The 13,744-nt window shown below is 33.9% G+C and overlaps 1 pseudogene across 1 annotated transcript in view; it reads right to left on the minus strand.

The window, feature by feature from the left end:
• Positions 1-11,586: 11,586 nt before the first annotated feature.
• The window catches only part of LOC143236452 (chloride channel protein B-like), a 30,235-nt pseudogene continuing 28,077 nt past the window's right edge, over positions 11,587-13,744 (minus strand). Inside the window, exon 17 of the transcript XR_013019559.1 lies at positions 11,587-13,095. The product of XR_013019559.1 is annotated as a chloride channel protein B-like (transcript). The remainder of the gene's footprint in view (positions 13,096-13,744) is intronic.

A 13,744-nucleotide genomic window follows, 5' to 3' on the forward strand; every position in this document is an offset into this window, starting at 1 on the left:
GATGCCTTACTTCAACTTGTGAGTTTCTCTTTTTTTATAATTTACATTTTAAAGAACTGTTGTATATTAATTTGTTATTTTAAACAATTTATCCTGTTTCCAGTTGCTTTCTTAAGCGTTTAATCATAAGACGAATTTGTTTTACCCAGACTAACCGTACGAATACATTTAATCTAAAAGTCCCAAATGAAAATCAACTTATTTTCTCGAAACATCTGTATAAAGATGACGTGGAAGCAGGAAAAACATGTTGATATTGGACAAACAATCAAGCATTTCAAGGCTTAAGTTGAGGGGGGGAGCCAACCACCAAGAGTGGCTCCGAGGAAGGGGGATCCAACCACCAAGAGTGGCTCCTCGTCATATACAATCATTGTGAAACGTTCCCGTTACCAGACATTTTATGAAAACACAGTCAAATACCTTTCAGTGCGTACGTACATTGTGACGTCTTCAAATAATCGAAATAACCCCCCCCGCCTCACAGAGGATGTAAAACTGACTTCCAATTCATAACTTTACATAATTCTGAGAGGTTGAGAAATGTCAATAATAATTTTAAAATGTTATAACTTTTGAATAATCGATTTATTGGTTAAGTACCCTTGGTGAAAAAAAAAAGTTGAATATATGTTCAAGTGTAAACAACTTGACTCGTAATCCGAGGGTCGAGGGTTCGAATCCCCGCCACACCAAACATGGTCACCTTTTCAGCCGTCGGGACGTTATTATGACACGGCCAATCCCACTATTCGTTGGTAAAAAGAGTAGCCCAAGAGTTAGCGGTGGGTGATGATGACTAGTTGCCTTTCCTCTAGTCTTGCACTCCTAAATTAGGGACGTCGAACGCAGATAGCTCTCGAGTAGCTTTGTGCGAAGTTCAGAACAAACAAACAATCCAACTTGTTACATGTAATGTTGGTGGCATATTTTTTTTTCGGATTTAACAACAGGGGACACTGTTACATCAATGTTGTAAGTCATGCTCTTTGAGTCCTAAAATTTCTCAGTTTCCCCGTGTCTTCTTCCTGTCTGACGGTCATACTGGCGCCGTACTCGACGGTCCCACAACTGATAATGTGCATCACGTGCTTGTAAGAAGTCAGGGCGGGTGTTTGTGGAAAGTAATAAAACACTGTCAAATCAAATTATTAATTTAGTTATTAGTGAACTAAAAGAAACAGAAACAACCGTTTTTTTCACCGTTTCACTCGCATATCGACGTTCACTTCACAATGTTCGAAGTAAACCATCCGTGCTTTGGTATCTATATATATATTTTTATTATTAAGTCCTATATGTGGCAGTTGTTGTCGAAATATCATGGTGGACAAAAACGTCATTGTCAAAATAACAAAGTCATATGGGACTATCTACTATGTCCAGTGCAGGGAATCAAACACAGGATCTTAGCGTAGGAAGTCCATAAACTTACCACTGTTCCATCGAGGGACTCATTAACAAATACTAGAAAGCTATATCAATTTTTTATTGGAACTTATTTCAAAACAACAATATTGGCACCCATCCATCACTGTAAAAACGTTATAATACAAAACTTATAATAAACACAGACAATATTTTATAAAGAAATATACGACATAAAACACGTTTTTTCCATAATTATTTAGGAATGGATAAATTCCATGTTACAACATAAACTGTTTACACAGCTCAAAACATTCAATTGCCAATAAAAATTAATTATTAAAGATTTTATTATTATAGAAAGCACATTTAATATATATATAAATATAAGAATCAATTCGATAAATTATGTTACTTCAAAAATAACTTTAAAAGTATAACATAGCTAATTATTGATAGATATTAAGTCATGCTGGACTTTAATATTTATTACAGAGCAACTTTAAAACATATTTAAATAAACTGTATAAACGCTTGACTTTCACATGCCTCAGAAAAATTTTAAAATAACTTCAGTGTTTCAGTTGTTTGCTGCACGTATCGAAGCTTGATTTTTAGTGTTATAAAACCTTAGACTCATTGCTGAGCCACCGAAGGCATTGACTCGATCGATCGTTTTGTTTGAGTGTGTATTTTTCTTATAGCAGAGCCACATCGGGCTATTTCCTGAGTTTACCGAGGGGAATCGACCCGCTGATTTTAACGTTGTAAATCCATAGACTTACCGCTGTACCAGCAGGGGACCGTTTTTTAAAAATATATTTACTCTTTATATCTCAATATTCATTAATTGGTAAAGATAAAAAAATAAACAGAATAGTTTAATATTTAGACTCTTTGAATATTTTTACAATTATTACTTTGTCATGACCCTAATATAGAAAAAGATCTTAATGCACTCGTAAGAAGTTATCTACGAACGGTTATGGCCAAATGGTTAAGATACTCGACTCCTAATCCGAGGGTCGTCGGTTCAAATCTCCCTCATACCAAACCTTTTAGCCGTAAGGATGTTAATATGTGACAGTCAATCCCACTATTCGTTGGTAAAAAAGTAGCCCAAAAGTTGGTCGGTGATAACTAGCTGCCTTACCTCTAGTCACACACTCCAATATTAGGGACGGCTAACGCAAATAGCCCTCGTGTAGCTTTGCGCGAAATTCAAAACAAACAAATCAGGTGTTCGATTCCCCTTCGGTGGACTCAGCAGATAGTCCGATGTGGCTTTGCTGTAAGAAAACACACACAAAACAAACGGTCGTAATGATTAAGATCTAACTGTTACGTGAGTTATGAAAATAAATTAATAAACATGTACTGTAACATAAATGTATTGAAGAAATATTTGGCAACTTGCCAAGCAGTCGACCTCTGTCCCGTGTTTTAATATATTTGGCTAATTAAAATTACGTAGTTAGAAAGATGACAGAGTTAGTTCTAATTCGCTGGAAAACTTTGAAGTAAAATACACAACCGAAGAATCCTGCCGTTTGTCCTCTTTACAAAAGCATACATTAAACATTGACTAATGTATATATACGGAACCCTTACAGTACATGGAAAAAATATATATTTGTTTTAAATATTTTCGCAAACTTATACAAGTTTTGTATACACTAGCCGTCCTAATTCTGAACTGATAAACCGGAAGAAAAACAGCTGGTCAACAGCATCCGACATCCACAGAGCGTAATTTATACTTTTGTCGTTATAGGACACGATCGCCGGACATTCGGATCTACAGTCCGGCACGCTAACCGATTACTAAGCCACGCCTGACCCTGTTATAAAAAGTTATAAAACCGTTTTGTTTGTAGGTCAGGACTTCTTTTAAACTTTGTGCTTGCTTCTCTTTCATACAAAATTATTAGAGGAATAAATATCAAAACAAGCATTTTGTTTTTATCACAAATACTCGGAATGTATTTAGTTATTTCCTTTATTAACATGTATTTACCACCCTTCCGCTGTGTCGGTTTTACCCATCTTCATAGCGTTACTTAAACTGTTAATTAGGGTTGCTATAAATTTGTTCTCCCTCTGGTACAATGGTAAGTCTACAGACTCACAACCCAGGTTTCGATATCCGTGGTGGGCATAACAAAGATAGCCCATTGTGTAGTTTTGTGCTTAGGTAGAAAAAAAAAACAGTTCAATTTAATAAGATTATAGTGTCTTAAGTTAATTCTCTCTCTTTCTTTAAAGCCCCCTCCCCAGCACACTGGTATGTTTGCGGATTCACACTGCTACAAATCGGGTTTCGATACCCGTAGTGAGCAGAGCACAGATAGCTCATTGTGTCGCTCCATGTTTACTTCCAAACAAAACATCTAAAGCACCATTTATATTGTCGAAATGAAAATGATTACTTTTTAATATAATAAAATATATATTTATTAGCCATTTGTTTGTTTGTTTTGGAATTTCGCACAAAGCTACTCGAGGGCTATCTGTGCTAGCCGTCCCTAATTTAGCAGTGTAAGACCAGAGGGAAGGCAGCTAGTCATCACCACCCACCGTCAACTCTTGGGCTACTCTTTTACCAACGAATAGTGGGATTGACCGTCACATTATACCGCCCCCACGGCTGAAAGGGCGAGCATGTTTGGCGCGACCGGGATGCGAACCCGTGACCCTCAGATTACGAGTCGCACGCCTCAACACGCTTGGCCATGCCATTTATTAGCCAGTCTAAATCGTTAATTTCACCACCTTTATAAAGGAAAGTGGTTCATTTTGTAGAACAAAACTCATGTTATAAGTATAACTAATTAAACGAGAAGAAAACTTAATACATCTCCACTTTACATTTCTTTCTTATCCAATCTATAGTGGTTAGTTTTATATTGAAAAAAAAAGAAGTTAATTTACGTTTAACCTGCCCCCTAGTGGCACAGCGGTATATCTGCGAACTCACACCACTAAAACCGGGTTTCGATACCCGTAGTAAGTAGAGCACAGATAACCCATTGTTTAGTTTTGAGCAACTGGAAACAAATCGAACGATGGTATATAACATTCACTTTTATCACGCACCCACAACTCCAACGTGCAAGGTTTTGCGGCAACAAATCACGAACCATGAACCTTCGAATTTACACTTCAAGGCCAAGATAAAGGTTGATTAAACATTAGCTTATTAGTGTTATAGATTCCCAAACTAATCTTGCTGAAACATCCTCTCACCTCGTGGCTTAGTGATAAACATCGAGTTTCGATATTCACAATACAGATTCCCTATTGTGTAGCTTTGCTGTTAAAAACAATAAAATTTCAATTCCTTGTAAATTGTGATATCGCCAGCAATACAAACAAATGTAATAACAATTAATAACATTACGGTTATTCGTGTAAAGCTAAAACAAAGGCTTATCTGCGTGAGACTTTCCTAAATTTGAACTGACAGTTGAATTAACAGTTTTCAAACAATTGGGCGCATCTCCTTGTCGCATGCAGGGTTCCAGAGGGAGAGTCGACATTTAGTTTATATAAATACAATTGTTGTGCTTTTTCATACTTGTAGAGGTAATAGGGGTCATGACGATCAGAGCCGGGAGGAAGCTGCTAGTCAACAGCACCCAACGTCTTGTGTTATGTAATCAGATAGTTGAATTTGATTATCATTCTAGTAACACATACAAGGCTACATAGTGCAGTATGTGACTTTTTTTTGGGGGTGGGGCTGCAACCAGACGTGAACCATGGACTTTCGAACCCATAATTCGGTACGTTAATTACTTGGCTACATCCGGCCTAAAGCAAGTGTTATTCCTGGGAAAGCGGAATGTATCCCTTCCTGAACTATGCAGAAAAAAAAACAACTTGGGTCGGGCAGAACCTAGTGGTCAGCTCACATCCGGATTGTGAACCTAAGTACTCATAGTTCTTTTCCTATTGACGCAAAAACGTAATCTCCAATTTGTATCTGTGGATGACGACCAGCGCCCACTACACAGTCAAACAATAACCTTATCTTTAGTTTATCCATTCAAAATAAGGGACTCCTATGAATAAATAATTTTTTGTGGAACTTTATACGCAAAAATATAAAACAAACAGACACAAATGATTCTAATGTAAAACGAGTACAGGGACACAGTTTTAAATAAAAGAACACATAAGCTATCATTTAGTGCTACAAGCTATTTGTTGACGAAATCTTGAATATTTTATTATGAAATATGAATTAAATACTTCAATGCAGTTACGAAATTTGCAATGCGTAAGTTGTGCCATCTATTGACATGTATTAATACTTTGAGTGTTGTTTTTTTTAATATGTTTACATTTATCAGTTGAGGTAGAGAACAAAATACAAACGAACAAAGTGAGGGTTTGTATACAGTCGAGTACAAAGGTACACAGTGGGCTGTTTGGCTTTACCCACCAAGGGTATCGAAACCCCGGTTTCTAGCGTTAGTAAGTACGTACATATACCACTGTGTATAGTTTGGTTAGACATAACTCTTAATGAGCATTATTATATATTCCCATCTGAACATGTTACATATCGATTTATTTTCATTATAGCATCAGTTGCAACATCCGAATAGCATGTTTGATAATTTATTACAGAGTAACAGAGATTCTGTTAGATTTCTTGCACTTGAAAATCTTTACCATGTGAGTATCTCTCTCTGGGGACCAGCATGGCCAGGTGTGTTAAGGCATTCAACTCGTAATCTGAGAGTCACGGGTTCGAATCCCGCTCGCACCAAACATTATCGTCCTTTCAGCTGTGGGAGCATTATAAAGTTACGCTCAATCTCACTATTTTGTTGGTAAAATAGTAGCCGAAGAGTTAGAGGTGGGTAGTGATGACTAGCTGCCTTCCATTTAGTCTTACACTACTAAATTAGGGACGGCAAGCGCAGATAGCCCTCGTGTAGCTTTGCGCGAAGTTCAAAAAACAAACGAACAAACTCTCTCTCTGCTACGGCACAGAAGAAGAAAAAAATATTGTTTATAGAATAATAACTGAAATGTTCGCATGAATTGTCCCAAAATGTTTTACACCTGTTACATATTTTACACTTGGTTATAATTTTCAAAAAAGAAACTCAGAATATTAAGTTACATGAACATTGAATTTGATATTTTTAACTAAAAGTTTTGATATGCACACATCAATAAATAGCTTAAAAATTGATATTAAACATATTCTAATATAACAAAACCAAAAAGCATGTATTTTTAAAAATAGAGATGAAAATCCAGCGAATATTTATGAAAATATGGTGAATCTTCTAAAAATTTTCATGTGAGAAGTGTAAACCTATTTGTATACCTATTTTAATCTTGTGTAGTATATAGTATTTCACCTTTTCACTGTATTTTGTGTCAGGAAGTAGAAAACATAGCACGGACATTCCGACACAAATTTTCGACTCTTTCGACTAGGTGAAGAATAAATGATATTTGGTAGTAAAAAATGTTTATATTTCATTATGTTTTAAGGCCAAATACACAATATATATATTAAAACGCCATAAGAATATCTATTAATTAACATTTATTCACCATTTAAAACTTTTTAAACACTAATTCTATAACGTCAGTGAAGATAGGCCTATGTGTAGTCCAATTTAATCATTAGGACATAAACGTAAAGTCAGGCTTAGCTAGAGTTCTACTTGGTAATTTTTATTTTGCTTTTGGCTACAACTCAACGTAATAAAAATTCTTAATTAAACTATTTTGTTGCTACACCACCGAAGTTATAAAAAAAACATATCTAACAAATCAATATTGAACATTCAAACTAAACACGATAATTAGACTAAATACAACCAGGTGGTAGTTTTGTTGCTAGGCGAAGATGTATATAATTAAGGAGTGTCCTCGACAGGGTAATAAAGAAAACAAGCCTTTTATATCGGTGATGTACCTTTCTATTTACCTCTTCCCCTTTCCAAGTCTCTGGATTCATCCATGCGATACAGACCATACGCTGAATATGAAAAAGGTGACTACAATAATTAACTTTCTTTACAACAACTTGGACACTACGGATTTTCAACAGTTTTTATTAGCGTATGACTTCGCTAGGCCTGTCTTAAAGGTTTTTCACCAAAAACCTTAAATTGTTTAACTTCGAACCATTCAGAGTTGATATGCATAATGGGTAAAATGCCATCTTGATGTTTGACGCCATAATCAAACGCTAATGAAAAAAAAAAAAAGAGTCAAACTAAAATCAAATATAAGATTTGAAAAAGTCACATATAAGCACCCAGAGCACATATATTAAAAATTGCAGCTGTTTGCACTGTGTTGATGCTTTACAAAAAAGAAGATAAAAAAAGGACTTTTTCAAAAGAAAAGCATATTTTTTGCAGGTTTAACGCTGTTTTTAAACAATGAAGAAAGAGGAGTGTTTTCTTATGACAAAGCCACATCGGCCAATTTGCTGTGTCCACCGAGAGAAATCGAACGCCTGATTTTAATATTGTACTAGCGGGGTTAAGGTAAGGCGGTAGCCTCAACCAAAACAAAAAAAAAAAAAACGCACATATTCTTAATCCGAGCAACATTTAAAAATGAGATTTAAAAATACAAACCATGAAGTAAGTTGATCATACAACTCATTTTAAGAGCTTTAACGATGAAGATTAATTTGTGTAGAATAAATATCAGATTTGTTCAAAAATATATTTCCATTTTTTTTTCTAACACAAGTTAACCCTATATGTAAGATTGAAGGCCAAGATATGCATGATACGACTTGTAAGAGAATCCCATTCAATGTGGTGTTATGTATTTAATGTCAAAGTTACCAATTAGTTATTTTACTTCATATTGCTGATTTAGTGGCAGTTTGTGGTAGAGCAGTGGTTCTTAAATTTTTTCGTCTATGGACCACTTCGTCGAGGCAAAAATGTCCTGTGAGCCACCTACCGGTTCTGCCCCATCCACTTTCACTTGCTACCACAAATAATAACTCAACACAAATTAACAGGAAAAATGGCGCTGGAAGCGATTTTAATTTTGGACAAGACTGTGGATCACCTGGACCACGCTTTAAGAACCACAGTGGTAAAGGACAGCAAATATAGGTGTATATATAATACACCTATATGGTATACAGGGTCGTCGAAAACAAACAAAAACCGCAGACATGCAGTTCGGAGATGAATGTAATATACAAACTTTATGAGGAATAAATATACATTTGTTCTTGACATGAACATTACCTTGCACTCTAATAATAAGTCCTAGTCGGATTGATGCTGTCAGTGCACAGGCGTATCTTAAGTAGAAATAATCCGAGTTTTTTTGCTTACAACAGAAATTTTAATTTTATTGAAAGTTTCCACACTTCTTGTAGATACACTTTGTACGTTTGCAATTACAGAAAATATTATATCTGGATAAAACAGATTGAACACTATGTTCACTATCTATAACTTATTTTATTATTAAAAATGTGTTTTTGATGACTTTATATATTTTTTGTTATAGTACGGATACATGCAGAATGGTGCAAAAGTTGTGCACTATGATATTTGTAACTCTCTCCCTTACTATGATTTTTCTAAGGCACGTAACGTGTTTCACAAACTCTCTCTTTTACTCTTATTATAACAGCTATTTAGGTTACAACAGCCTCGCAAAAACGTGTGGAAGCGATCCTTGTTCTGTGGGGTGTTAAACCGTAACAATATTTTTTGTGAATACATCAATCACCTCGAGTCGGGAAGATTCGAAGTAAAGAACCACAAAATCTGGATGATTTGAACTGGAAAACCAAAGAAACATGAAAGATTTGAAATAGAGAACCATAAAACTTGGAGGATATAAAGCTGAGAACCATAAAACACGAAAGATTTTAAATGGAAAACCAAATAACCTGAAGTAATTGAAGTACAGAATCAATTAACCTAAGGATTTCAAGTAGATAACAGCAGCAGCCTACACATCTGTTACCTGGCAAATGTTACAAAACATGAGCCATAATCTAAGACCTCAGGGCCCAGCTTAGGATCTTTGTTCCTTTTGATTTACATCAATGACATAGATGAAGGAATAGTCAATAAATAACTTAAATTTGCCAATGATATTAAGGTCTTGGATGTCACTGGCTGAAAAGAGGACGCTGCTGCTTTACGAAAGGGTTTAGTTCGTTTGAGTTGGGTGAATACATGGTGGATAGGTTTTAACTGTGATAAATGCAAGATAATGCATGTGGATTATCGTAATTTAAATTATAATTTAGATGGGAATAACCATAATAGTGGCATGAAAGAAAGGGATCTTGATGCAATGGTTGATCCGTCTCTAAAACAATTTAAACAGTGTGCTGTTGCTAGTGTGGTAGAGTAAGAAGTTTAGGTTGTATCTACATAAATACTGAATACAAGTTTAATGAAGTTATAATTTCATTATATAGATCACTGCTTAGGCCACAGTTGGCATATTGTGGTCAGTCTTGGGGTCCTTATTTTAGGAAAGAGATTCCCTTGTTGGAAAGGGTTCAGAGAAGGGTTACTAGAATGGTACCTGGGATGAATGGGTTGTCATACGAGGAGAGACTGAAATCTCTCAAATTGTTTTCTCTTGAAAAAAGAAGAGTCATGGGGGATTTGATTGAGGTGTTTAAGATTGTAAAGGGAACTAACAGTTTTGATACATCACTGGTTTTCATATTTAACAGTAAGTACACATGCAGGGTAGGAATTATCTTCAGCCAAGACAGGGTGGTTGGACTTTAGAATGGTTTGCCTTCTGATGTTAGAGAAACAGTAAATTTAAGAGTTTAAGGAAAAGCTTGATATGTATATGGTTGATAAGGGCTGGCTTTAAGGTTTTAAGTTAGAGTGTGGAATAGTCACGATGGACCAACAGGTCCCAAGATATCCCAGAACATTATGTTAAGTTACTAAAGAAATAACAGAAACATTCTCTCTCTCTCAGTGTACTGAACCGAGTGCTGTACCAGATATCAAAGGACTAAAAACATTTAGACTCACAGCCATGACATGCTTGAAACGTGTCACGTTCATAACGAATTTCACATAAGTCAAGACATTATATTAATATATATGAATCTGTCAACATATGCATTATGATAGAAGTAATTTTCACCCACAGACATAAAGGCAGGTGAATTTAGCATCATCCCAACAGAGTATTAAATGTATTAGAAGATAGTTTTGGTGTCATAAGTGTTAATTAATGAGATTCCTTAAAGTTACAAATGTTCTCAGACAACTACTATGATAGCTGTTGTAAATAAATGTTTTTTTATTTCATTCCTAAAACTTAAGTCCTGTAGTCCTAAGAAATTAGGTTAATTTATATTGTAGACGCTTGCTTGTTTCAGAATTTCATGCAAAGATACACAAGGGCCAAATGCACAAAGCCTTCCTTATTTTGAGCTAACAAGCTCGAGAAAAACCAGTTAGTTAACAGAAACTTCTCCCACATCTTGGGTTACCCTTGTGTGATCAAATAGTAAGATATGACTGTCACTTTTATTGAACACCTGCAACCCTAAAATACAAAGCACATTTCTGACACAAGTGGATGCAGCCATGAATGTTTGAATGTGTAGTTTAGACATGCTAATTACTTGGCCATATCTGGCACATGATAGAAACAATAAGACTATACAACTTATGTTCTAATTATTATTATTTTTCTACTTTTCCAAAGTTATTAAAAACTCCTTACCCTGTAATGAAATCTTGCTTATAATGGGATTTGATTTATTATCATTGCAAAATTCAATGGATCATTTTAAAATAAAGTAATATTTGTAATTCCTATAAATGGAACTTAATTTTCTATAAAAAAATTAAAAATTAGAGAAATTTGTTTTTTAATATAAGTTACCAAAGAGGTTATTAATTAATGAAAGCTAAGTCAAATTAATCTATTATTAATCACATTAAAAGAATGAAAAATAAAAACATATTTAAATGTGATTATATGGTGATTACACTATGATACAAACCTTCTCATATTATACTTTTTTTTTGGATTAGTTTCATTTGTTTAATTTTGCACATTTTTGGGAAAAGACTAAAACATTTTTTTAATATCTTTGAACAATGACTAATTATTCTGAAACATATATTCTCGTTTACATAGAGAGTATATCGATGAAAATGTTTTTTACTAATGAGTAGTATTTTAATTTAAAGATTATGTTCAAAATCAGAGTTCTGACAGTTTTTATTGGTACTATCTCAAGGTACAAGTTTCTTCTGACAAATAAACAAAATACATTACAGATTATTGTATCTCAGGATGGTTGGTATGGGTATTAATCCTCTTACTAATAAAGCAGAGAACAATGTTTTGACCAACTAAGGTCATCTTCAGGTTAACTTCAAGTGGGTTTCTCATCATCACAAAGTTATAGATTATTGCATTAAAATACCCTTTGATAAATGTTTCTTTCACAAATATAAAAATTTATTTTATTTAATTACATCTTTAAAAGCTAAAATCATAATATACATATTTACATTTCAAACAATTTGAAAAATTAGACCCCAGTTCTATGTCCCTAAAATACATTCAATATTTCAGATTTTTTTAAAGAAAAACTTTATAACAATCATCAGGTACATTCATGAAAACGTTTGTAAAAATAAAGTGACAGCTTTTCTTTTTACTAATGTATAAAATGGATACATTGTAGGCAATTTGTATTTCAAAATTCTTATCGAGAGCAGATAAAAAAATAATAAAAATTCCCATAAAAATATAGAAGTAGGATACAAGTTTTAGTTCTGAAGACAATGGCTCATGTAAGACACAAAAATATATTGAAGGTTTAAATGGAGGATATGAATCCATTTTAGGGGAAGAGGGGGTGATTCGATCACAGGGGGATGAAGTTATTACATAACATGCTATTCACTGATGTAATCATTTAGATTTAAATTATAGCTTTAACTTTGTGAAAAGTACATTTCCAGAAATCATCTTCCAAAAATAAGGACAAAAATAATTATATATATATAATTGTTCAAACCTTCCTAAGCCACAAAAATATTTTAAAGAAACTGCATATTTTAATATCCATAACTCTTTCTTTAATCAATTTTAAATAAGGCTTCATTACTCACCTACCTAAAATTTTGATTACAAAATTTTGTGTCAAAAGCATAAATTGTTGGTAAATTCATTTGTGTCTTGCACTGACTTTTAGTTTTTTTGTTTTTTTTTTTCCCTAAAACAACAAATGTGTACATTGAGGGACTATATTTAAAGTTCTATTAAATAAACTTCTCAGTTTATTCAGGTTTTTTTTAAATTTATGATGTTTGTTAATTTTGGACTCTCACTCTTGTTTACTGGATAAGTATTTTGTGAAATAATGTCTTGGTAATCTACAGTACAAATATTTAACAAACTGAATACATATACAACATACAACAGGAAATTGCATTCCTAATTCTATGAGGATTAAATTGGAGATGGTCTAAACGTTTCTAGTTCTCCACCTCGAAATGCTAGCCTCTGACTCACCAAGGAACTAAGTTTTTCTTCAAGTCGGTAACCCATTAAATCTTTCCGAGTGATAATTCCTATGACCTGGTTTAAATCTGTGACAACAGTCAGGTGCCGCAGACCCAGGGAACGGAAGATAATATATGTCCTGTGTAGCGAAAAGTTGGCTGGTATTGACATAGCCGATTGATTGGCATATGGTAGCTGTATAGAGAAAAATATAATAAATAAAAATTAACCTTCCAATAGACAGTTTATAAGAAAATAATGTATTCTGTTCATATGATATACAAAATAAGTGTATGTTTCATCAGAGTGAAACTGGAAGAGTTTGATGGGAATGACTAAATGATCATGTCAGAGAATTCCTAAGATTCTTTAGATTACAAAAATTCCTTTTCTCACTAAACGTTCCTTTACTGGTCATCAAACATTCTTTCACATCAGTCCATATCAATACAATATTTGATAAAGCTTTATATGCTGTCAGTTATGTTGCCTTTCAATAAACACAGATCTGAAACTATGGTTATTCAGTTTTTTGATATACCTCTCTTTAATGTACATCACCAAAATGACTTAAGCCATCAGATACAATATTTGACGACAAATCTGTCATTTTGCACTAAAGCGAATATATTCTCTTGACATTCAATATGGGGTAGTGAACCATTGTTTCTATAGTTTTCTTTCTTTTATGAAGCCCTGTGTTATTATTACTTGAATATCTAAAATCACTGTTATGACTTCTGTTTGTTTCTTTATGCTGTGCTATATTTTAGGCCACTAATTAATTTGCTTGTTGACTACAGTTGAAATGTAAAAACACACTGAACTAGAATGACATTTAAAG

The sequence above is a fragment of the Tachypleus tridentatus genome, chromosome 13, assembly GCF_004210375.1.
Source record: "Tachypleus tridentatus isolate NWPU-2018 chromosome 13, ASM421037v1, whole genome shotgun sequence".
NCBI classification, from domain to species: Eukaryota; Metazoa; Arthropoda; class Merostomata; order Xiphosura; family Limulidae; genus Tachypleus; species Tachypleus tridentatus.